The following is a 22,768-nucleotide window of genomic DNA, read 5'->3' as shown; positions in this document are numbered from 1 at the left end:
TCACCCCAAATGCAAGCCACTGAACTGAAAGGAGTACGAAACCTTATCGGGGAACTTGCTAACGAGAAATAATAGGATTGCTTACAATCTCTCGTGCTGTCTTAGTGCTCGTTTCAGTGAAGGATAATACAGATACATGACAAAAGATGCATCACAACGTGAGTTCACTATTCATTTATAAGTATTATAAAGCGAGTCCTTAATAATCTGTTAACACAAAATGCACTTTGGAAAGAACCATGGGGCTTTTTCATTATTAAGAAATGTGCAACTAAATTCTATCCTTAATTAAATCAGGAGTAATTTTATTAACTGCAGTAGACTTAAACCTGACTTACATCAGTGTAAGCGAGGGTAGAACTTAGCCCCGGGGTGTTTATACGCTGTAGTTCCAGTTAGTTTAGATCTATTTGGGTGGGAACTCCTTTCCCCTTTCCAGAAAAAATATGCTTGCCTACCCTTTTTCACCTCACAACTGGGGCCAAAGCAGTCTTTTCTCCTAAGAAAATTTTCAGAAAGGTTACGAACAAATCTTATCCTCAGCAGGAGATGACCTTATTAAATAAAACCAGCCTCTCGAGTGATGGACAAAGCAGTTTTAAAGTTTGTTTACAAGTTTTTAAACAAGACACCTCAAACATATAAGCTTATTTACATCTTAAAAATAAATAAAACCTTTAAGTAAAAGCTATTTTATAAAGGAGACACTTCGGTCTGTTTTCAAAGCTGAAAAGCCCTTCCAAACACTGCTAGCTGCTGTATCAAACATCCGTGCTACAGTACAGAAACTTACTGTCAACAGATAGATATCCTTAGGCTTCACTGTACCTTTGAACCAAAATCACTTTCTTCTGTACTTCATTTTCTGGTTTCTTGCAATCTGATTCTCAGTTTCTGACAGATGGCTCCTCTGTCACTGAGCGCTGCTTCCGCCTCCTTATCTCTGCCAGCTAATACTTCCACGATGCTTAGTTGTTGTCTGTGGAGCTGTGCTCTACATCATTTCTACTCTGATCAATGCTCTGCTTGGTTTTAGGTTGGTTTCTAGTCCCGCCTCCTGCTCTTGAAGAAACGAAAACTCACAGCTGGATTTTCTATAAATCATCCCTTTTAACAGTGGCTGAGCAAGTATGGCAAATACTACAGCTAAGACCTGCTGCTCTATTTGAAACTTCAAAAACAATTCCTCATCTTAATGATGCACACATGAAAGTTAATCGTGTACTAAAATCACTAATACTGAAAAATAGTGGCCAGATAATTGTGACCTTCAGGGCTTAGAAGCTGATTAATGTAATACAGAACTCCTCTCTGTTCCAGAGGGGGAATATAGTAAAACATACTGCCTCAGTGAACTGCTTCATATAATGTTTTGCTTTGAACAGGAGCTTGTCATTCTCACAAAGACAAATTTACATTTACAATACAGAGCTTTTTGACAGACTAAGCCAGAATACGCACTGTTTAGGCTAGCAGCCCTTAGCTTGAAAGAGCCTTTACCACCACACCAGCTCTTTTGAAGTGTGGGCAGGAAATACTTTTATTTTTCTGCACAGCACTGAATGCTCTATACAGCACTGAACTCATTATCATGTTTAACAAAGCGTAGAGTATAAAAGCAAGGTGGTACCATAAAAATAGCGCTGCGAACTTTGTTCCCATGAGCCGAGCAAAACAAAGCTGAGTTTCTGTGAACTGTAAATTGTTTTAATCCTCCGCCCTCCAGATCTTCTTAAGAAACTGTGCTATGGAAATTAAAAATTACGGGGCAGAGCTGGATGCAGTTTGAATGGGCTGCAAAACCCGGGGGTTCTCAGCTTTTTCTAGAGTGAGAGCTGCACCATTGCTGAAAGTGTCTGAAGAGCTCTCTGCCCTCTGATTGATGATGAAAAGTCTCCTCTTCCCCTAACTGATCGTGTCCCCATGGCACGCAGGCTCCTGACCACTGCCCTGGCTTAGATCAGCTGGAGATTACTGTCACAGGCTCCATCACGGAGCCCTTTAGACTCACCTCTGCTGGCAGCTTAGGAAAGAGTGCAGAAGAGCGTGTGCCAGGAGGGGCTTTTCCCCTGGTGTGCCTCTGCTTCCAGCAATCAGGGATCTGGGGACTTCCCCAGCCAGATGCTGGAGCTGGACTACAGCTCTCAGTACCCGCAGCAGACCCATCTTCTGTGAACGCATCCTGTCCCTTTTTGAAGTCAATTACGCCCATTCATAGCACGTTCTAAAAATATAGTGGAAAAGCACACACAAAAAAAGCACTTCTGCCTACTTACACCTACTCTCTAACCATTTCATTACATGCCCCACAGTTCTTACAAGTTCAGTTTTTCCACATGATAGATGACTTCACAGGCTTCTGCCAGATCCCGTTTAATCCTCTTTTTTCCATGCTGAACAATCTCATCTACTCGGTGCCCATGCTGACCAGCCTTACCGCCCATCCCTGTGTGTACTACTGCTCCCAGTAAGAGATGTAGACAGTCCTTTAGCTCCCATGGTAGAAGTTGACACTACAGGATCCGAGTTCAAACCTCACTCCCAGCCTGCGACTGCAATTTGTGGAAATGGGAGAATGCTTTCAGTTTCGTTGATTACAATTTTGCAGACAGCAACTGAGGATAGTTGGTTGTAATCTTGCGATCTGACAGCTCTCCACAACCACCACACAAGAATTTGAGAACAACCAAGCCAGACAAATTTCCAAACGCTTACTAGCCAGGAAGCCTAAAAGAAAGCCTTACGGATTGAGTAAGCATGCTGCATGTGAAAACGAATATATTTGCTCTCCTACTTTACATCACCCTCTGTGTGCTTTGGTTCCAGACAGTGCACCGTGCTCCTTAGGGATGACTTGGAAGATGTGCTTCCACCACTAGTAAGTATTCAGTTCACAGACTGAAACTAGAGTAAATGGGGTGTGTGTGGGGGGACGGGGGAACACCAAAAAAACAACAAAAAAAAATCCACAGCAAAACATGGTAGCACAGATGTTGGTTTATGTAGACTGTTTCCCTCTGCACATCTCCTGTTGGGCCATCCTATTTGCTGACTGTGAGCACAGCTCTGCAGTAGCCCTGTACGGCTGAATATGGGATGGCTGGGGAATGAGTTCGGGTTCCTGGGAGACAAATCATCTGCATCGCTTATCTGCAAGCTATTCGCTGTCTCTCTTTCTGCTTTGGACCATTCCATCTAACTTTCTCTTAAGCAGTGCAGACATGAGTCAGCCTATGTCCCCTGGCCATGGCATCCCTGACCCTTCTTGGTTTAGTAGTAGAGACGTCATCCCAAGAATGAAGGGCAGTAGGACAGTTTCTCCTGCCGTTGCCGTGCACAATGCAGGCCTCACTTCCCTCTCACCTTGAGCTAGTCATGAGATCTGCTGAGAGCTCATAGCAGATCAGAATTCAACAAAAAATCAGAGTGCTTCCTAAACTGTGGCCTTACAGGTCAGGTACAAGACACCACGTGTTACTAATTAGTCTTATTATCATTTATAAAGAGCTTATAAGATGTCATACAAAGAGAAAGAACTGGAGACCTACTGATTTATTCATTTGGTAGCATGACCCCTTGGTCAGAAGTCTGACAGGCAAGAAAGCTCTGTTGGTGAAGAGCTTACTGTGCCTTACAGATTTGGACTTGCTTAACTGCAGTCTCTCCTTCTGATGGCACTTGAAAATCACCAGAAGAAACATGAACCTACTTTTTGTTGTGTAGACTTCTATTAAAGAAAGACCTTTCACTTTTACGTGAAGAGCTCCTTGTAAGGAGCTAGAACTCCATCCAAGGACCTTCAGTGCTTACAGCCCCTGTGAATTATGTACTGCAGAGAGAGCAACTGCAGAGCTCCACATGCTCTGGTGAAAGTCTGCCCTGCCTTGTCCTTAAAAAGCTGAATCATAAAATCACAGGGTGCTGGGGTAATTCAGGTCGGAAAAGGACCCTAGGAGATCTCAAGTTCAACCCCTTTGGTCTTCTGGCCTTTCTGAAACACCAAGTTCACAAATTGTTTCAGATCCCCACAGCTGCACTGGGGGGAAGGAGGACGAATAAATTATTTGGCATTTTCCCCCCAGGCAACTTGTAAATAGAAAAGCTGTGCCTTCCCAGTGCAACTAGGGTGGTTATGGCTGCTTGTCCCTTGACTCTTTTTGGAAGCTGAATAAATTTGATCTATTGAATGTTCTGCCATGAGGCTGCCAGGCAGAAAGGTTTTAATACTTTCAAGGCACTCTGACTGCACAGTCATTTGCTTATAATGTGGTAAGAGAATTATGAGCCTCTTTGAGAAGAAACAAGAGGTATGAGGACACTCCTGGAAGGATGACCAAGCCCAGCCTGCTAGGAGAAGAGCACTCGCATTGTGCCAGCTCTCCTGGCTCCTGACAGACCTCTCCTCCCTGCCTTGCTCCTCTGGTGGTCGAGCAATCCATTTCCGGCTGAGATGTCTTCAAGGCTGGGCTACACACCTCATTCTCCTGCCAGCGTTGTCCTCCAGCTCAAAGGCTTGTGTCCATTGTTGGTGTTCACCCTACAGCTGCAGGCAAGGAGAGCAGCCTTGCTCTCCTGCCCATGGACAGGAGGCTAAAGCACTGCCACTGCTCCAGTCCCCTTCGATAAAATTAGCTGTTTCCCCTCTAACAGCTTTTCTGAGTGAGCTGATGAGAGCTGAACAGGGTCACAGGGAAGGGGAACTGAGCGCCGTGTGGCAGATGGGGCCTCATGGCGCTGCGTGCTTCCAGCGGCAGGGCCACCTTGCTAGGCCGTGTTTCATGAGCGACTTGCCGCTCTCCTCTAATCTGCAAACACACGCTAGCCTTTGTTCTCCTCCCTCGCTCCCAACTGCCAGCCTCCCAGATTACAGCAGGTATTTCCTGCTGCTGTCCCATAATCACGCCGCCACGCAGCTGATAACCACCCTGCGGCCGCCAACCCGGCCGCCCTCAGAGACGGGAACACGCCGCCAGTGCCCCTCTCTGCCCCACCGTCTGCCGGTTCCCTTTGATCCCCTTTTTTGTTATTGCACCTCCTGAGCTAACCCTGGAGGATACTGGAGGAAAACTCGAGGCAAAGGTTTTATTTTGTGCCACCGGGGTGAGGTAGAGCCTGTTTAGAGGCTGCAGCTTCCAGCGGTGCAGGACGCTCTCTCCGTTCTGCCCCAGGCTTAATCCCAGCATCAGGGAATGTCATCTCCTGCCTCTGGCTCTTGCGAAACGTCTAAGATTTAAAACAGATCTCTGAACTCAGGAATATTTTTCTATGTGACATTAAAAATACTCATTACAGAATCACAGAATATGGAGGCTATTATATTTGAAACTCTGCATCAAAATAGATATTTCAAGGTAAATTAAAAATTTGATAACCTTCCACTTAAAGCAGAAAATTGCAATAATATGTTGGGTGCGGATTTTTGTCCTGGGCGGTTTTCATGCACTAAATGCTCTTACCTAAGATTGCCATTTTCCCAAAGGGTTCCTGAACGGTTTATCATTCACTTATGGTTGCAGTAGTTATGCAAAATAGGACAGTTGTACTATGTACACCTGAAGAGAAAGCCATATGTTTTTGCATTCTTATATAAAATACATTCTTTGAAGGATCAAAATATCTATTACCTAACTAATTTTTCATGCAAACTTATTTACATGTCGTACTTGTGTAGCTTTTCAGAGTCTTTCTCCTAGTGGAAAATCTCTGCAGTTTGCATGGCATATCTCTGTGTCACGTGTTCCCTTCAGTAGCCAATATAAATGTTTTTCAACTTGAAACTCTACAGCTTGAGTCTCACTTATGGAAGTCCGGCAGCACCCCTCTGCTTTACTCATCACGCAACCAGACGACTGCTAATCAACCCGCACACCTCGCTGCAATTCAGCAGCTCCCAGAGCTGAGTCGAAAGCAGCTTGGTTTGGGTCAAACTGGGTGACAAATCCCACCCTGATCACGGACTGGCTGTTAAAAACACTCTCCAGCAAGCTCTGTGCCCTGGCATTTCCCTTCCCAAGGACCATTGACGGTGTCCTCAGTTCAGCAGCATCTCCTTGTTTCCCTGCTCCTGCAGCTTGGGATGTGGCAGAGCTGCCATCACCTCTGCACCCCGTGACTCTTCCACCCTCTGCCCTGTACCATGCCCTGATGTCTGCTCCTGCTAACATGACCCCATGGGACAATGCATCTCTGATAAAGCCCAGGGGCCTCAAAATTTCACTTGCTGCACTTAAACGGCATGAGCCCACTTTAACATGAGGTTCACATCGAGCACAGCAGAGGCACAGTATTTCATTAGTTCATTCAAATGTTTCAAAGAGCTCAGAAATAAAAATTCTTGGAATTGCTGCATGAGTCAAACTTTTTAAAAAAGTTTATATTAAATTGTGAATCACTGGTTTGCTTCAGGGGAGGAAAAAAATCTTGTTTTCAGCAAAAAGTTAATTGGGTGTCCTGAAAATAAGTAATTAAAAACACCACTAACAGACAATAATCATCTGGAGTGCTAATTTCCTTCTGTACATAAAAGGCTTGAAAAGGACACAGTAAGAGAGAAAAGTTCAGCATCAGCATTTGTTTCAAGACCCAATACACTCCGGGGCTGGCTCAGGATCCCTCCTGCAGGGAAACAAGAGCTAAAAAAGTTATTTCTGTTGTTGCGAAGAAAAGTTGGATTTCTGAAGTCAAGAACAGCTTAAATTGATCTGAGTCACAAATAAACTACCACCTGAAATGTCATCCCAAGAGCCTTCATCGCCATCCCTATCATCCCCCAAATGTGTCAGAAGTGCCGTCACCATGGGCAGAAAATGGAGCAGCTATTTGCAGGGTTGTAGCAGTGCTGTGCAACAATAAAAGACTGGAAGCAAAGAATATGGTTTCCAAATGAAACAGCAGGAGTAATTTCTGCCGACAGGATGTAATTACTGCTCTTGTAAAAGAACCGTGGAACACTTAATGGTTTCAAGCACTAATACCTATGGAAACAGAGCGTTCCCTAAATACCCAGCCAAGAGCTAGCTTACAGTTGACTTGGAGAGCAGTAAATCATCAAGAACACATCCTGTACTGCCTCATTCCAAACACTGCTCTAGCCTGAATGCTTAAGTCTCTGAAATCAGGTATGATCGCTGCCCAAAGTGAAATTTCTTCTGTATCTCACAGGAGCTGTCATTAACATACTGGCTGTGCCATAGCCCTAAGTATAGACTTTCCTCCATCATATCTCAATGCCAGATCTGTGACTATTTCAGGTAATTTATCCGACAAGACTACTGTATTCCCCAACAGTCTGTTTATGAGCACCCAGGATCTGAGACTGCACAAAATATATCAAGGTAAATGCAGTAGGATATATGGCATCTCAAGCTTTACATGCTTCTGATACTAATTTTCTTAAGGTCTGACCAAGATATATTTCCAGAGCAGAAATAAGAAGCACCATCAAAATGCAGCAATGCTTTAATTATGGCTAGAATGTTTCCAACATCTGAAAGCCTCTTTGTAGAAAGAGCATTGAGTGAAGTATGCCAGGCTTTAAAAACCCTACGGCAATTCAATTTTTGCATTTATATGCAAAATTTCATAACCATACTTATGAAAACAGACAAGCAGAACTCTCCACAAAGCAGCTCTCCTGTTACAAGTTTCTTACTAGTTATATCAGCGCATTCTTCAGCTTTGAAGAAAACAATTGTCCCAGCACCTCCTCTTTCACTTCCACCCAAAAGACAAAGTTTCTGCATCACAGCCATATTCCTAAGACCTCCAGCCTTCCCCCCCCCCAAAACCAACTCCAAACAAGACTCCAAGGCTTACCTCACCTCCTACAGAATATCTTGCATTATCCAGAGATTTTAAGGTGGAATTTGTTGAAATTCAGAACAGCGTTACTCATCACAGATAAAGATTGTATCTAAGCAACAGGGAAAGACAAAGTTTTTCTGCACAGTCCTACCTTAATCCTCACAAACATCAGCAGAAAAAAAAAATGCTTACATGACAACAATTCATGTGAGCAACTGCTATGGAGCTTAACAGGCTGTAATCAACACATCAAAGGCTTATTTTGAACAAGCACTTATGAAAATGGACATGAATTCTCAATGCTAGCCGTGCCAATGAATTTGTGATTCTCCCATATTCACACTGATTGAAGCGAGAGCAAAGAAATCTGGTTTGTGATTATTTCACAGCATAATGTTTCTTTTTAGAAATATGCAAACACTTATCGAGCAAAATGCAGCATGCATGAGGTATGAAACACTGTCTCCCTGACCTTTCAGAAACTCAAAGATCTGAAGTTTGCTTTTTTGTAAATTATGCTATTGACAAATTTGTTTTCTTTCATCACAGGCATGAGTGCACACACGTGCACAAAAAGCTCTGCTAATCATATTTCCATCAGCACGGTCCTCCAGATCTTTCAGCGTGCTTTACAGGGGAAAAAGACAAATCAAAGAAAAACAAAATCTGGCAGTACATTAGGCAGCTTTGGGCAAAGAAAATGATGGATTCTCCTGAAGTTGCTTCCTGCAAAGCAAGACTTGCTTGAAGAATCCTGCTTATGCATATTACTGCTGCGAAGCTACTGGGACATGTGACGCTGAAAGCTGATGCAGCCAAGACAGACACTACTTAGTTTTAGAAAGGAAAAGGCAGAATACAACCCAACAAAGTGAAGGGATTTTTCTGAAGAGTCAGAGACAATGAGATCTGATTTCATTCACATTATTCTACTAGCTCCTAAAATGGTCCCAACTAGACATATTTTTTGTGTACCGAAAGCCTATGATGCCAGATGAGGCCTTGTCCTCCTTTCTTGGGAAAGGCAACAAAGACTTCTTAGCGCAAAAAAGACCACACTGTGGTTTTGTTTTCAAACATCACTTCTAGGAAAAAGGGCAGAAAAAAACCTCCACAAGATATTCTGCACCCAATGAATGGTTGGGCGACTGTGAGTCATTTTCAATCTTGGCATTCGTAGCATGAACTCAGAAAAGTCATTACCAGTAATTTTGTCATTTCAAGTGTTTACAACACATGAGAAATAAGCCTTTAAAATAAGAAGTCAGACCCAAACCATTTCAGGGACACTTAGAGATGACCTTACTATAACTTCAACCTAAAACCATTGTACACTGTTTAAAGAATATTTTCAGATGCTCTCAGTAAAACAAGGCTTCCAAAATCTGCCTTGAAAAAGAGCTCTTCAAAGGAAAACGAAATGCTACAAGAAGTGATACAGATGCTGAAGGAGTCACTAGACTTCACTCTTACTCACTCGAAGGACTGCCTGTTCTGTTGGATTAACCCAAAGTGAGCCTGCAGGTTTTTTTTTTCCCTCTTTTCTTTACTACAGCCAAGCAAAAACAAGGAGAAGAAAAGGTATTGTGTAAAACCATTTTTTAGGAAACTTTTCTTCATTTTAAGAAATTTAAAGGATTTATCCCATACAGCACCACAGCCAAAATAATATTTATACTGGGGTTCTTATTAACATATGGCAACAGTTTGTCTGAGCTCTGAGGAAGAGTCTACTTATGAATTTCATTTGTATTTGCTGTGTTTTAATGATCACTGTTATAAAAGTCTGAATGAGCAAGCTGAAAACAGAAAGAAAATATACAAATTTTGGTTTCTTTCAAGCACCCCTTTAGACTTGTAAATGATGAAGTGAGCAGTAGTGGTGTGGGCAGTTCCAGCAACCTGAATCATCTTCCATCTCCATTCCCAGCAGGATTATCTGGCAGTGTCAGGGAAGAGACGTGATATTCTTTGAGTCTACATTAACCAAATTATCGAATAAAATTAAGGGTAAGGACTTCTAGGAGCATATGAACAAATAACCTGATTCACACTGGATTTCCAACCAGCTTTTTCCATATATGTTAACTCTTTCCTGTGCTGATATTTTGGTGTCTTGTACTGTGTGAAGCTGCATAATAATAACAACCTTTCTGTCAGAAAGAGTATTAGAAGTGTCTCCTCATGTCAGGCACATCTATTGACACAACACCTAAAGGACCTGGATTTGAGACCTCTGTAACCTTTGCCAAATTTAAATGAAATCAGCCAACAGGCCCCAGAGCTATCGAGGGTGGAAAGCAGAGACAGTGCACAAAGAGAGAGTGTTTTCATAAGCCTCACTTTCATAGGAAACCAGGGCAATCATATACTGGTTAAAATAAAAAGTTTTCCATAGATTTATTTACAGGCTGGAAATTCCTGCAGCTCTGGCTGTTGCCCGCTAGAGGCCGTGAAGCACTTACGTCTTTCCTGACCCAGATTGCCAGAACCAAATAAAAAGGAAATTAGAAACGGAAAACTCACTGAAACCTAAAATGAAAACTATCATCTCTGAGCATTATACTCTTCAAATCTCTCCCATCTCCGTCAGGCCGGTGGGAGCAGCAACCAGCTGCTCTCATGTGGAACGAGAGACTTGAGGAGGCCTTGGTGGAGGAGGCGGATGGGGAGGAGTGCGTGGTGCAGCTGGCTGGAGGGAAGCTACTCCTTCATGACAAGCCCAGTGTAAACAATGAGTAGTCAAACATAATAGGCCACTTTTAAAATCAATTCTTCTTTTTGAGTATCACTCACCACTGCGACTGATCCTGGCAAGCTGCAGCTGTCAACAAAAAGGATGTCAAGTGTGAGCGGGATTTAACGAGCAGAGTTCGCTGGATAAGTAAAGCAACAAAGAGGCATAGACAGAAACACCACCACGAAGGCCTGACGTGCTGGGAAGGAACCTGAGGATGTTTCTTGCTTCGCAGTGATGTGAGAAGAGACCCGACTGAACCAGCACAGCTGACAGGAGGCTCAGGTGGAGGCAGGGCGAGGAAGGGCTGTCACCCCAACAGCGGCCAGAGGCAATCAGAACGGACCAGCATCCGCTGCCCAAGGGAGCAGGTGATGACACTGTGGGGACACATCGTACCCTTAGTGAGTGACACAGCAGAAGTGTCAAAAAATGGGAGATGAGGCCTGTGCAGAGCAGCAGCAGAAGAGCCATGATCTAATGGGAGAACATCCAAACCTGACTCCCACATGGGAGGCGAAGGAACGTCTTCCCTACAAAGCTCAGGGCTGAAAATCAGTTAAATGTCTTCTCGGAATAGTCATCTGTTGCAGGTTACCTAGGAACCTGCAAAGGGTCAATGTGGATCAGATTATTCACTGCAGTTATTGACTGCCCTGCTTTTTGCAATGTTGAGTTTCATCTGCCATTGTGCTATTCATATGCCTGGCTTAATTATGTCCCATTTAAGTCCCTTTATCTTCTCCTATGCCATTTAACTGAATGCTTCTGTGTCTTCTGAAAACTCTGCTTTGTTTTCCATGCTTTTGCTGTAGATCATTAAATAAAATGACTATGTCACACCATTCCTATAATGAAATTTCAGGGCAGCCCAATGAAAACCAATGACCTTAGTGAAAATGTATATTTATTCCTCTTCTTTGAGGAAGAAGCCTGCACATACTCGGCAACCTTGTGGTCATATATTCTATTAAGAATATATATGTAGTATATATTCTATTAAGATCTGGGGACTGTGGGTTTAAGTCCCTTCTGGTTTGTGGGCAGATATCTCAAAATATTAAGGTATTATGCCAAAAGTGAGACCGCTTTGTCCTCTGACAGCTGTTTTGCAAGAAACTAGTGATCGGGCAGTTTGCGCCCAAATAAACAACTTGACCAGCTCAGTGGGGAACAGGATTCTGCATATCGCTTTTACAAGGGTCCTGAGCAGTAGCTGGTGCACTCAAGTGCAGAAGAGGGAGTGTTTCAGGAGGATGCCCCCTCACCTCTGCTTTCAGCCCAAGCCCTGCTGGGCATCACGCACCTCCTCTGGCTTATGCTCAAGGAGAAGCTGAGTTCTGATCTCATACTGACTTCTAACATGTTCCAGTTAATAGGCAGCCCTGAGAGCAACCACAGGTGTTCACATACTCTTTAATCCAATTAGGACTCTTTTAAAGCAAGGTGTTTTTTTTTTTTGTCTGGTGTCTCAGAAGTCACACTTAATGGGTCTGCAGTTATTAGGCAGTTAGAAAAGTTATTTGCACTTTGCGATTTGCTGCCAGAAGTGCAGCAGGAGACAAGCACCAAAGTCTTGTGAATCCCACAGCTGCCGTGACTTTTCCATATAAAGAAGGAGCAGTTGCTTGAGGCATTTTAGAGACATGCAGGAACACAGAAACAGTTTATTAATACTTAAGTCAATTCACAGTTATTGAGAGCAGATGGTCAGTCCGCACCGTGAATGAACCTTAAACCATCTAGACTTACAGGACCACTGCAAATGATGAAACAGTACCAAATTCACAAAAAGAAATCCTACATGGTCACAGACAGAAGTTGGCTCAGATTTGGATCCTATCTAAAGTGGCTTAAACCCAGATAAAGCTGTCAATATTAAACTGAGTCACTGGCTTTACAGTTCTAGTTTCTTCTTTTTGCTGGCATATATAACCCTCAGAGCAGCCAAAGCTAAGCTAAAATAACGTCCTTAATAAAATAACCATATCAGCATCATTAATAAAGCTAGGAATTAAGCTAATCCTCCCTTGTGCCACTGCAATTCTGCTGCATCAGAGATGTGGTAGCAGCATTAGTGAGAATGGAAATGGAGACCTGAAGTTACATCCCCAAGTTTTTCATTACTCTAAAGTCAGTTAACAAAAAATAGCCATACACACTTTGCTTTAACAAATTCATCTGTGATGCACTCCAGAGCTTTTGAATTCTTTCCATACACATGCTGCTTGTAAAGATTCTACAAAATAGCTTTATAGATGTATGTATCTTGAAATGCAGTCCATAGGCAAATTAGAACTATTACAGCAATAGGTAATAATATGTCTATACAAATGGAAGGCCTTACACAAGACCATGTGCCTTTCAGTCTACATTTCAGCCTTTCATCTCTTCATTTTCATATTCAAACAGGAATGTAGCTATTGGGGGGAAGAAGGGAAGCTTAAGCTAAGAGCTCCGTTATGTGGCTCCTTCTGCATGTGTTCAGGGACTGAATTCCAAATGGTCAACCACCCCCTGAGAGGGCCACACAGTCATCCTCCAAAATCTCCTTCCCTGGGACATAAACGATTCAGAATTCCAGCTGAGTACATCTGGACTTCGAATGGCAAATGATCATTAAGGTTAATTTGACTGACAATTTACAGGTCTTTGCAAATGGGTAAACAGATTCTGTGTGGCAGCCCAAAGGGGGCTGACAGCAAGAGTCGGCACACACCTGATTTGCCCACGCTTTAAATAAGAAGGGAACTGCACCCTGGACTGCAGGAGGGCTCTGAAGACCAGACAAAAGGTTGCAACAGCACAAATGACAGAAAGAGGAATATCTGACGGAAAAATAGATGGCCATTGTATTTTCAGCAGGGGAAGGGATGTTGGTTTGGCAGGACTAGTGATCAGTTCAACTTGCTCTGACAGATCCCTCCATTCCAAATCAAGGGCTGACAAAACACTTAAAGATTTTGCGTGGTTTGGGATGCCCTGTCTTTGTTGTCACCGTTGGTCCTGTACTAGACTGTTTGACTGTACTTATCTGGCTTTGGTCCCTATCACAAGAGAACTAACCAACTCATGAGGTCTTTGAATCTCTGCATTGTAAAATCCTGAGATTTACCTGGGTGTAGAAAATGCATTCATTTCCATCTTGAATAATTACGATATTTGTGATATTACACTTTTTCTTCATATTAATGACAACTACCTTATTTATTTGTACAATGCTGCTTAATTTAGCCTCTGTGCATTTTGTGGCTTTTAATCTACCCAGCTCTGCCATAGTGCACTAAGGCACTGCAGTGGTTCAGACAAGGAGTGAAGTTATGAACAGATAGAGGACCAAACAACCGTGCATTGTCAAACAGGCAGTTAAGGAAAACCTCTGCCAGTGCTGGCTCCTGCTTCCTTTCCTACACATCCCTGTTCCTAACCCAGTGTTTCTATGACCATCGTGACTATTCCATATCGACTATTGACCCATAAGAGCTCTCTTGCTGCCTTCCCTCCATGGGATGGAATCATCTTAATACTGTATGAGGACCACTTTTCTTTGAGAAAGCAAAGAAGTTCCTGCACTACTATTTTTTAGTTTTAGTTTAATGGAAAAAAAGCTTCTTTCCCTTACTGTCCCTAAAAAAAAAACACCCTCACACACCTGTGGGGACATGAACTTGCACTTACAAGCAGGACAGAATTTAAATTTCCAGGGATATGCTTACGACAAAAAACCTTAGGTTTATATTGCACAATCAACTTCTTAAGCTAAAACTCTGCCTAGCAGGCCAGTTTGTTTCCAGATCACTATATATTTCTGTAATTCCATGGTCTGGTTTCATGGCACAATGTACAAAAATAAGTTGATGGATGTGGCAAGCTTACCGTGCCAAAAGACTATTCCTGTACCTGCAGTTACGGACTCTGCAGGTGCTGCAGCCATTTTGAAGAAGTGTTGAAGTGTTACAGCCATTTGCAGAATCCTTTCTGATACAATTCCCTTTTTAACACTCAACATACAAATCACAGGACACTTTAAATGTTCTGCAGCTCCAGCTACAACATAATGGTAAGACATTGATACAGCGACTCAGTACCTATGAATTGCTTTGAAGTTTTCCAAATCCTTAAGAAAGCAAAGTTTATACAACTTTTCTGACGGATTGCAATTTACACATCCACCCACCTTGTACATTGAAACTTAGTATTAAAAAAAAATAAATAAAATGATATTTCTAGCAATATCTTAGTAACACTGCTTAATCCTGAAAACATTTCGCATTTGCCTGAAATTTATGTGATCCTACAATGCTTTTAATAGCCTATGCTATTGTATATGCCATAATACTTCCATTTAGAAGTAAGACAGCCCAACTTTTTGAAAATCTGTGGGTTGAATTCTGCAGTTGGTTTTTGACATTAATAATGAAACTGAAATCCTTCTTATTCAGCCAATATTCATCCTGATGTAGACAGATTAAAATATATGGTAGCAGCTTGTAGAAAACTCTAAGAATGCTTCATGAAACGCTGGCAATATAAGCTCTCTTCATGACTCAGGCCCTACAAATAAAATGTAATATAAGGGTAAAACTCCCTTTTGAAGAGTCTAATTACACCAATCTGCTTAGCTAGTATCCCTGTGAGTCCACCAAGCCATTCTGAAAAGTTTTATTTTTCTAGAAGGTTGTTAAAAAAAAAAAAGCTTTACAGTAACTGCAATGGCAATCTGAGGTATCACTACAGACAAAGTGTGGAGGCAAAATGTGATAATGAAACAGCTGCCTGAATAGAGAATTTTTACATGTGCCTTGATAGCTTTACCATTTTTAATTTTTTTATCATCTTCATTGCACGTAGATAACACTTCCTCACTTCCTCACTTGCTCAAGCATTAATAGTACTGGTGAACAAGCATGCAAAATAGTAGTATTGGGAAGAAAAAATGTGATTTGGGCATCTGGTATGATAATTGTGAGATTCCAATGGAAAATGACATTTGAAAACTGTTGTGATTGCACAGTACTCAGACCTCTGTCCATTAGAAAAGCAAGATCTGGAGCAGAAGCTGGCTTACATACTCAAGGATTTCAGATTTCCAGACATATTTCTAATTTTGTATAAACTTTTTTTTTTTTTTTGTCCTTTCTAAATCTGACACTGCTCTTCATTAAGGGCCAGGATTTGGAAAAAGGCAGAAAATCCCATGGGATTGAAAACAACAGATGTTGTCTGTTTTAAGCTTCCTTTATTCCAAATCGCTGAATTTAGTGCTTTTAAGATTTTTCTGCCTCTTTTTGCAGAGGCCTGTGATTTGCTCTTTAATGGCTTTTCAAGAGGCTAACTCTGACTGGAATGTATGTGAGAAGAGAATTTCAACTTAAAAATGTACCATTTTCCAGGGAAGATAGTAAAAATATACTAAAAATAAGAGAGAAGCAGTATCAGGGCAATATCACTGTGGATCCATACTGCAAGCAATAAATCCGACGTTATTGTCCCAGCAAATGGGTGGCACATGCTACTCACCTCCCACTCAGCTGTCCTTGTGCTTTCTGCTTCTCCATTTAAGCACTGCTTGACTGTCAAACTCAGAATATAACATCCTACCCCTTGACTACTGCAAAGGGATTTGCAAGCTTTCCTTAGAAACAAAATTATTTTTTTTTCCTCCAGAATCTCTAACTTTCCTGCACCTTCTCATCTGCCCTCCATCACTACAGATATAGCCAAATAACCCCAACCCTCAGCAGGAATACTCATTCCTTTTCCAGGTGAGTGACTGAGTCTTTCACAAAGATGTTGTGATTCATTTCACTGTAGACATGCCCGAGGCAATTCAGGTATTGCAAGAGTATTTGAAAGTGAGTGGGAATGGGTTAAAGAACAGTAGATTGGTAAGAAACGCTACGAACAGCGTAGCTAAAAGCAGGATCTGCACCATTTAGTCTACTGTGCTTTGTATGTGCATTAGTATTAACTAATGTAAAAATATGACCATAGGAAAAAGGAATGCAGACTGGGCAAATGCATCCTGGAAGTCAATGATTCCAAAAAAAAGTTTGAGTGGAGAAATAGCTGTGTAATGCTGTGGAAAAAATAACTGTGAAATGTGATCCTGAGATATACAAGAGGGAAAGAATAATTAGAGAAGATTTTGGGGACGGCCTTGACATCCATCTCAAAAAATTTGAGAGATTTCAAAAAGCAGTCACAGAAATGTTGGATAAAGTGTTGGATATTATACAGGGAGCAGCAGTGGTTCTAGTCATCTAAAAAAGAAGTCTGAGAAATAATTTTATCACAGCGTAGTGGTACCTAACAGTGATGATCTCTTCTTTCCACGAAGAGAGCCTAACGAGAACCAGTGTCTGGAATGGAAGGACAGAAAAATTCAAATTAAAAGGCAAACGTGTTTTATATGTTTTTCATGCAGGAGAAGTTAATTCTAGATCAAGGAATATAGTATATTCTGCCTTTTTTTTTTTTTTCTTCTCCTCCAAGGCAAGAAAGGATGCTTTTTGGGGAAAGGTGCTGAAGCTAAGCAACCAAACTGTGTTCTCATCACAAGGCATGAGACAGACAGAAGGCCAGGCCCAAAGAACTAATGGGTTTAAGCTTTATGAGGTCAGACCTTTCTATTAAGTGTCAGAAAGTCTGTGTTTACAGTGATTATAGCTGTGGTCATTAATAAAAATAATTGGAACTGACTGCCCCTTTTGTTTAATCAGTTTTGCATTGGTGCACGATCATTGAATTGCAAATGGGAGAAATATTAAACCTCATCTCTTCACAGATGGCAAGAGCTTAACAGCGCCTTCATAAACCCTCGATTCATATTTTAAGCCTTGACTTCCTCTTGTATCCCATTTTTTTTACAGCAGCACGAGCACTACAGAAGCAACAGAAGTTAGGCGCTAATACATTTTTGTTGTTTGCCAAGCATGAATGGATTAAAACATCAGTACTTGAGGAATTAGTGTGCCATTCATATTCTTTTTAGAAGTAAAAAACTATTTTCAGGTTAGTTTTTCTGGTCTTCAGTGAGGATGTCTCTGTTTGATATTCTGTCAAGCTTTTGTTCCTTCAGATGCCCGTGAATACTATTATTTCGAAAAAAATATTTTTTTCTATATAATGTTTTTTGTTAATTTCCAGTTTGTTCTAGGGTCGTTGAGCAGCTGGGAAGCAATGTGCCTGCAGTACCTGCTGCATGAAGGAGATGCAGAAATTCAGTTTAATTTTCATTGGACTCAAAAGTGATTTTTCTAAGTTTTATTCCAAGCTGAAATTCTAGCATAGATGCCTTTCAGAAATACTAAGAAAAAGGCTCTGACCTTTACCAACGCCTCTCGATTTCCCGTCTCAATGACAAGGATGCAGAGCCACGTTGTTTGATACGAAATCAAGAGACGACAGCAGCACTGGGAGCAAGCAGCACCTGTCATGACCTCCAGGTTTGACAGTTTTTGAGGTGTTTTGAGGCGACCTGTCCCAAGCCCATGGACTCAGAAGACCTCCGTGCCCTGAGCTGCCCGTATGGATGTCTTTAATATGATTTCCAGTTCTATAACCAGGGCACAGGGAATCTGGAAACCAGACTGAGGTATTGAAGGCAACCTTGGGTCACCAGAATTTTGTCAAATCTGTCATGTTTTTACAAAATGTTTCAAACCTAGCAGGACACCATAAAAGAATGAGAAACTTTGATTGAAAGACCAGTATGCCCAGTAATACTTTGGTTTGTTTGTTTACTTTTTGTGTGTGGAAACAGCAAAGCGCTGAGGGTAATTTTGATTCTCTGGCGCCAGCTCCCAAGATACCTTCGTGGAAACCACACTGTTGTTTAACAATCCATGTGGACAAGACATGTTCTGCAAATTCCTGTAATTCAGTTTTATGAAAAATATGCAATGGATTCAATAAATAGAGAGGAGAAAGGGTAGTTGTAAAGAAACAGAATTAAAACTATGTCCATCGACTCTAACACACACATCTGGCGAAGTCAGCTACCGTGAGACGACACATAGAGGTAACGTGTTTTAAGGAAGAAGCTGCAAGCTGCATCCTTCCAGCCTGTTCCTGGAAACACCCTGACGAGTGCAAAGAGAACAACTGCGAAACACTCAACATGCTGCTAATGTGCGAAGCCCTATGTTCTGGGGAGAGAGGCGCATTCAGCAGTAATTGAATCATTCAGGGCTGTACTCAGCGGATACCCTAAGGTGATTATGTTCAGAATAGAGGCTTTCAGAATGCCATTTAGTAAATGAAAACAGAGTTGGATACCAGTAATAAACCGGTGCCCTCCAGCTACTCATTTTTTATAGCAACTTAATTGAAACATACAAATCATTTAATGCCCCGTGCCTAGGGAAGGGGGCAGCACTGAGACAAAAACAACAGACACGGAAATCAAGCAACAGACTGTGATTTGGGTTCCAGGAATAAACGGTTTACTGATACAATTTTCTTTCTCTGGTGATCAGGAGGAGTATCATATACTGAGTGCTGAACTCTCTTCCCAGGATGGGCACAGAGCTGGGTGCCTGCTTCTTCCCAAATTTCCAATTGCTGAAGGACCCAGTAAAGTGAAACCAAGAGAAAAAAAATAGTTTTCTCTTTCTCATTGTAACAAGAAAAGTTGTTTTCGTCTTCAGTAGCACCTGAATCATAGGATTTCTATTAGCTTATTTGCAAGAAGCAGGACTATATTATCTTTTAAAAACAAACACATTTTAACGTAGGCTCAAACCACTGTCACTTAAATTACATATAACCATTACATTTCAGATTCTTGCCTTTTTATATACCTTTAGAAGTTTTTATGATGACACTCAAAGAAAACTTCAGCAAGATTTATTCAGAGTTTTTCAAATTAGTATTACTTCTTGCGGACAGATGTCCCTAATTTAGCTGTTCTGTTAGCTGCACACCACAAGAAATAAATTGGCTTTGGAAATGTAGAACTGGAATTTTCTAAAGCTGAAGCTTAGGAAGAAAAAAAGCATTTCTTTGGATGGAATAAATCAGCAGCAAGAGTGGAACAAGCAGGAAGCCTCTGTCTTCCTCACAGAGAACATTCCCTTTCTAATAACGCACCAAGACAGAAACCCCAGCCTTAGCGCCCAGCACGCCCTGCCATTTTACACGCAGGGTTTTCATACATGGTTTGACATAAAGGTTTTACATAAATATGTTCAGCAGGCTGGTTGAGAAAGATTTGGACTTGGGACTGAAAATGAGTTTGGGCACAGATACGACTTGCTCATACCTGAATTCAGTCATCCTGGGAGGGGCAAAGGTACTGAAGAACAACATCCTCTTCCTCCAAAAGCAAAAGAGCCACCTCCAGCCTGTCCCAGCAGCCCTTCCTACCACACATTGCTTCACACAGTTATTCTGGCTGCAAGACTTCTGCACAGCCCGAGCCTCCAGACAGTGTCTTACACTCTTCTTCCGCCTATTCCCAGCCCTTTTTTCCACTTCTGAAGACTGCATATATCACGTGCAGCTACTGGATTTTGCAGTCTGGCTCCCCCATGCAACAGAACTTCAACATTTTGTGCAGAAGATTAGTTAGTATTAGTTGCTTTGAAGATAATTGCTCAACAACAAATTCACTTCTTAACCCCGATTTACATTTCCTAGAAGTTCTGTCAAACTAGTGCCTCTGGGGCTGACGCTTCCTGTGCTTAATCTCAGCCCAGCGGTGATTTTCATGCATGTAAATGTAAATTCAAACAGTTTACCTGTTCTCAAATCAGACACACATATGTGATGGTTTTCCCTAGGAGCCGCATCCAAAAAGCTGCGTAATTGCTCAGTATTAGAAAAATATTTCAAGAGATCTCGTTGAGCTCTAAGGAATAAACCAAGTTAGAAGAAAATGTGCTTTCAGAGACACGAAGATATTAAATTTCCTGAGTACTTGCAACTGCCACCACCTGAGGATGGCCTGAGCAGCATCTGGCTCATTGGGTATTCAGCCCTGTAAAGGGGGTATTAACACAAAAGGATGCGGGCACCATCCTGCTCGGTCACCGTATGGTGTCAGACAGACAACGTTAATTACCTGAGTCTGCAACAATGCAGATCCAGTCTTGATACATATGAGAAGAGTTAAAAGCTTCAAGGAAAGTCTTTACTTTCTCTAAAAGGTGGGAGCTGAGGTGAAAAAATTGTTTTTATCCATTCCACATCAAAACGATGAGTATGTGGGATGCTATCATTTTTTTCACACTCAGGAGAGAGAGTCTTAACTTAATTAGGGCAACTGGTGTGGCGAAATTAATGATCGCTGAACACTGTAAAATAGAAATCAATACTTTTGTGTCTTTCCCAAATGGCCTATTGCTAGATAGTTATTCATGGTTACATTTCTCTCATCCTGTGAATATTAATAAGGTAGGAAAGGCTGGATACATATATCACCAGCTTGGAAACAAGGATATTGCAAATGCAGCTCCTCAGCAAAACAGATTATAGCTAGCAATCAACTGATTTGTGGGATGCTAAGTAACACCTCTGGTCTAACACCATCCTTCATTTACTGTTCTGATACTTGTTTACTTCTGTCATCATTTATTAAAATAGTGTCCTGCTGTAATTAAAAAAGACAGGACAACAGCAACCTTTAGTACCTCCTCACCATGATAAGTGAGATACCTCAGCGAGAGATCAGGCGCTTGACAGACGAGTACAAATGGGGCTAAATTCACTCCGACTAGCTGTGTGACGGGTTCCTACATGAGCGAGACACTGCGGAGAAGCAGGTCATTAGAAATTACCCTGCGATGGGATGACTGGTGTGTACAGCTCCTGCAATCCTATTAAGACGGGGTAGTGAAACGGTTTCCCACGTATCTTACATGGTCAGTTACATTGGCCTGAGACTCCATGCTTGGGTAAATATGTGCAGGGCCTCACACGGCTGGACTTTGACCCTGATCTTGGCAGTTATACAGATCTATAAAATAATTTCTAGGCATAACCACTAAAAAATGGACTTCGTGCTGAAAACCCATATTGCTGAAACTGTATCTGTTGTGCTGTATCATATCATTACTTCATAAATCAGAAAATGTAGGGGTAACACATGTGTAAGCAGCTCAGACAGTTTAACACAGTGTGGTGCCACCTAATGAATGCACGGGCCCCTCAGGTCCTGAGGTGGGACCCCAGTGTGAAAGAAACCCCAACTTGCTTCAGCCTCTCCTACCTGGGACATCGGATGTCCCACATAAAGTGTATTTGCTATGGTAGCCATGTCCCATATGAAAAGCATACAAGGCATAACTTCTGATTTTTTTTTTTCAGGAACAGGCCAGTTTTTAGATGTCCAAGAGTGCAGATGGTGCCACCAGGTGACCTGTGCGTGAGGAATTATCAGTCCCACACCAGACACTCCCAGTCAGCACTGGGTGTGGGCTTTTCATAAGGCCATTAAGATGACCCTGTTTCATTACAGCAACATAATGCAACACTACAATTATGACTAAGGCCCACTGGTATTTATGACCAAAGAATATTTTGTCCCTACTATGGGGACAAATGTTATATGGTAGTCTCACTTTGACATCTAAAACAATTATATACCCCTTTTTAACATTAGAAACCTAAATTTCCCACCTGACAATGTTTTATTTTTTTTTAATTACTGAATGGAGAAGAAACAGTATATGTACATATCATAAGCCATATGTGCATATCGTAAGCCTCTGGCCTTGCTGTTTTCAATTGCCGATAGTCATATCTTTCTTTGCATGTGCTCCTCCCGTCTGTTGTAACCAACTGTTGTCCCCAAGCATACACTCAGCTTAAACCCTAAATGACTCATGCAGTTGCTCAATATAACATCCTTTGTTTGTGTGGAACTACACGCAGCATATAAAGATAAGGCTTAGAGCCACCACTGTAAGCTTTCTGAGGCAGTAAATATATTTTGTCAAACGTCTGTCAAAAGCCTGGAGCAATGGCGCTGCAGCTGCTTCTGCAATGCAAATAGCACTGTGCTCTGAGCTGGCATGGGCCGAATTACGGGACTTAGTCACTTTGTGAAGCTTTGAACTCTACAAGTAATGTCAGAGCTGGTGGGCAGATGTGATGCCGTGCAATGTAAGTAACAGCATTGCCAAAGAAAGGCCACGAACTGGCAAGTGAGACATCCGTGTCCATCAGGTGCAGGTCTCTAAGCAGATCCCACCAGCACAGCTGCACGGTCCCTACACTGAGTAG

General features: G+C 41.9%; 1 protein-coding gene and 1 long non-coding RNA gene across 8 annotated transcripts in view; one reads left to right on the top strand and one right to left on the bottom strand.

Annotated features, from left to right (window-relative positions):
• Positions 1 to 22,768, bottom strand: part of STARD13 (StAR related lipid transfer domain containing 13) — a 295,560-nt gene that overhangs the window by 77,449 nt on the left and 195,343 nt on the right. Inside the window, exon 1 of one of the 7 annotated variants that reach the window (XM_013189389.3) lies at positions 794 to 984. The exons of 5 other annotated variants lie outside the window; for them this stretch is intronic. The gene's annotated coding sequence lies outside the window, so the exon portion shown is untranslated. Of the gene's footprint in view, positions 1 to 793; positions 985 to 22,768 lie in introns of those variants that run through there. One more of the 7 variants, XM_013189390.3, reaches the window with a different exon arrangement.
• LOC136789597 (uncharacterized) lies at positions 19 to 17,823 on the top strand. The gene is made up of 4 exons (XR_010828298.1): positions 19 to 158; positions 2,827 to 2,878; positions 16,208 to 16,305; positions 17,690 to 17,823. It is a non-coding gene; the product is annotated as an uncharacterized lncRNA (long non-coding RNA).

The sequence above is a fragment of the Anser cygnoides genome, chromosome 1 (assembly GCF_040182565.1).
Source record: "Anser cygnoides isolate HZ-2024a breed goose chromosome 1, Taihu_goose_T2T_genome, whole genome shotgun sequence".
NCBI classification, from domain to species: Eukaryota; Metazoa; Chordata; class Aves; order Anseriformes; family Anatidae; genus Anser; species Anser cygnoides.
This window is presented reverse-complemented; position numbering and strand designations above follow the sequence as displayed.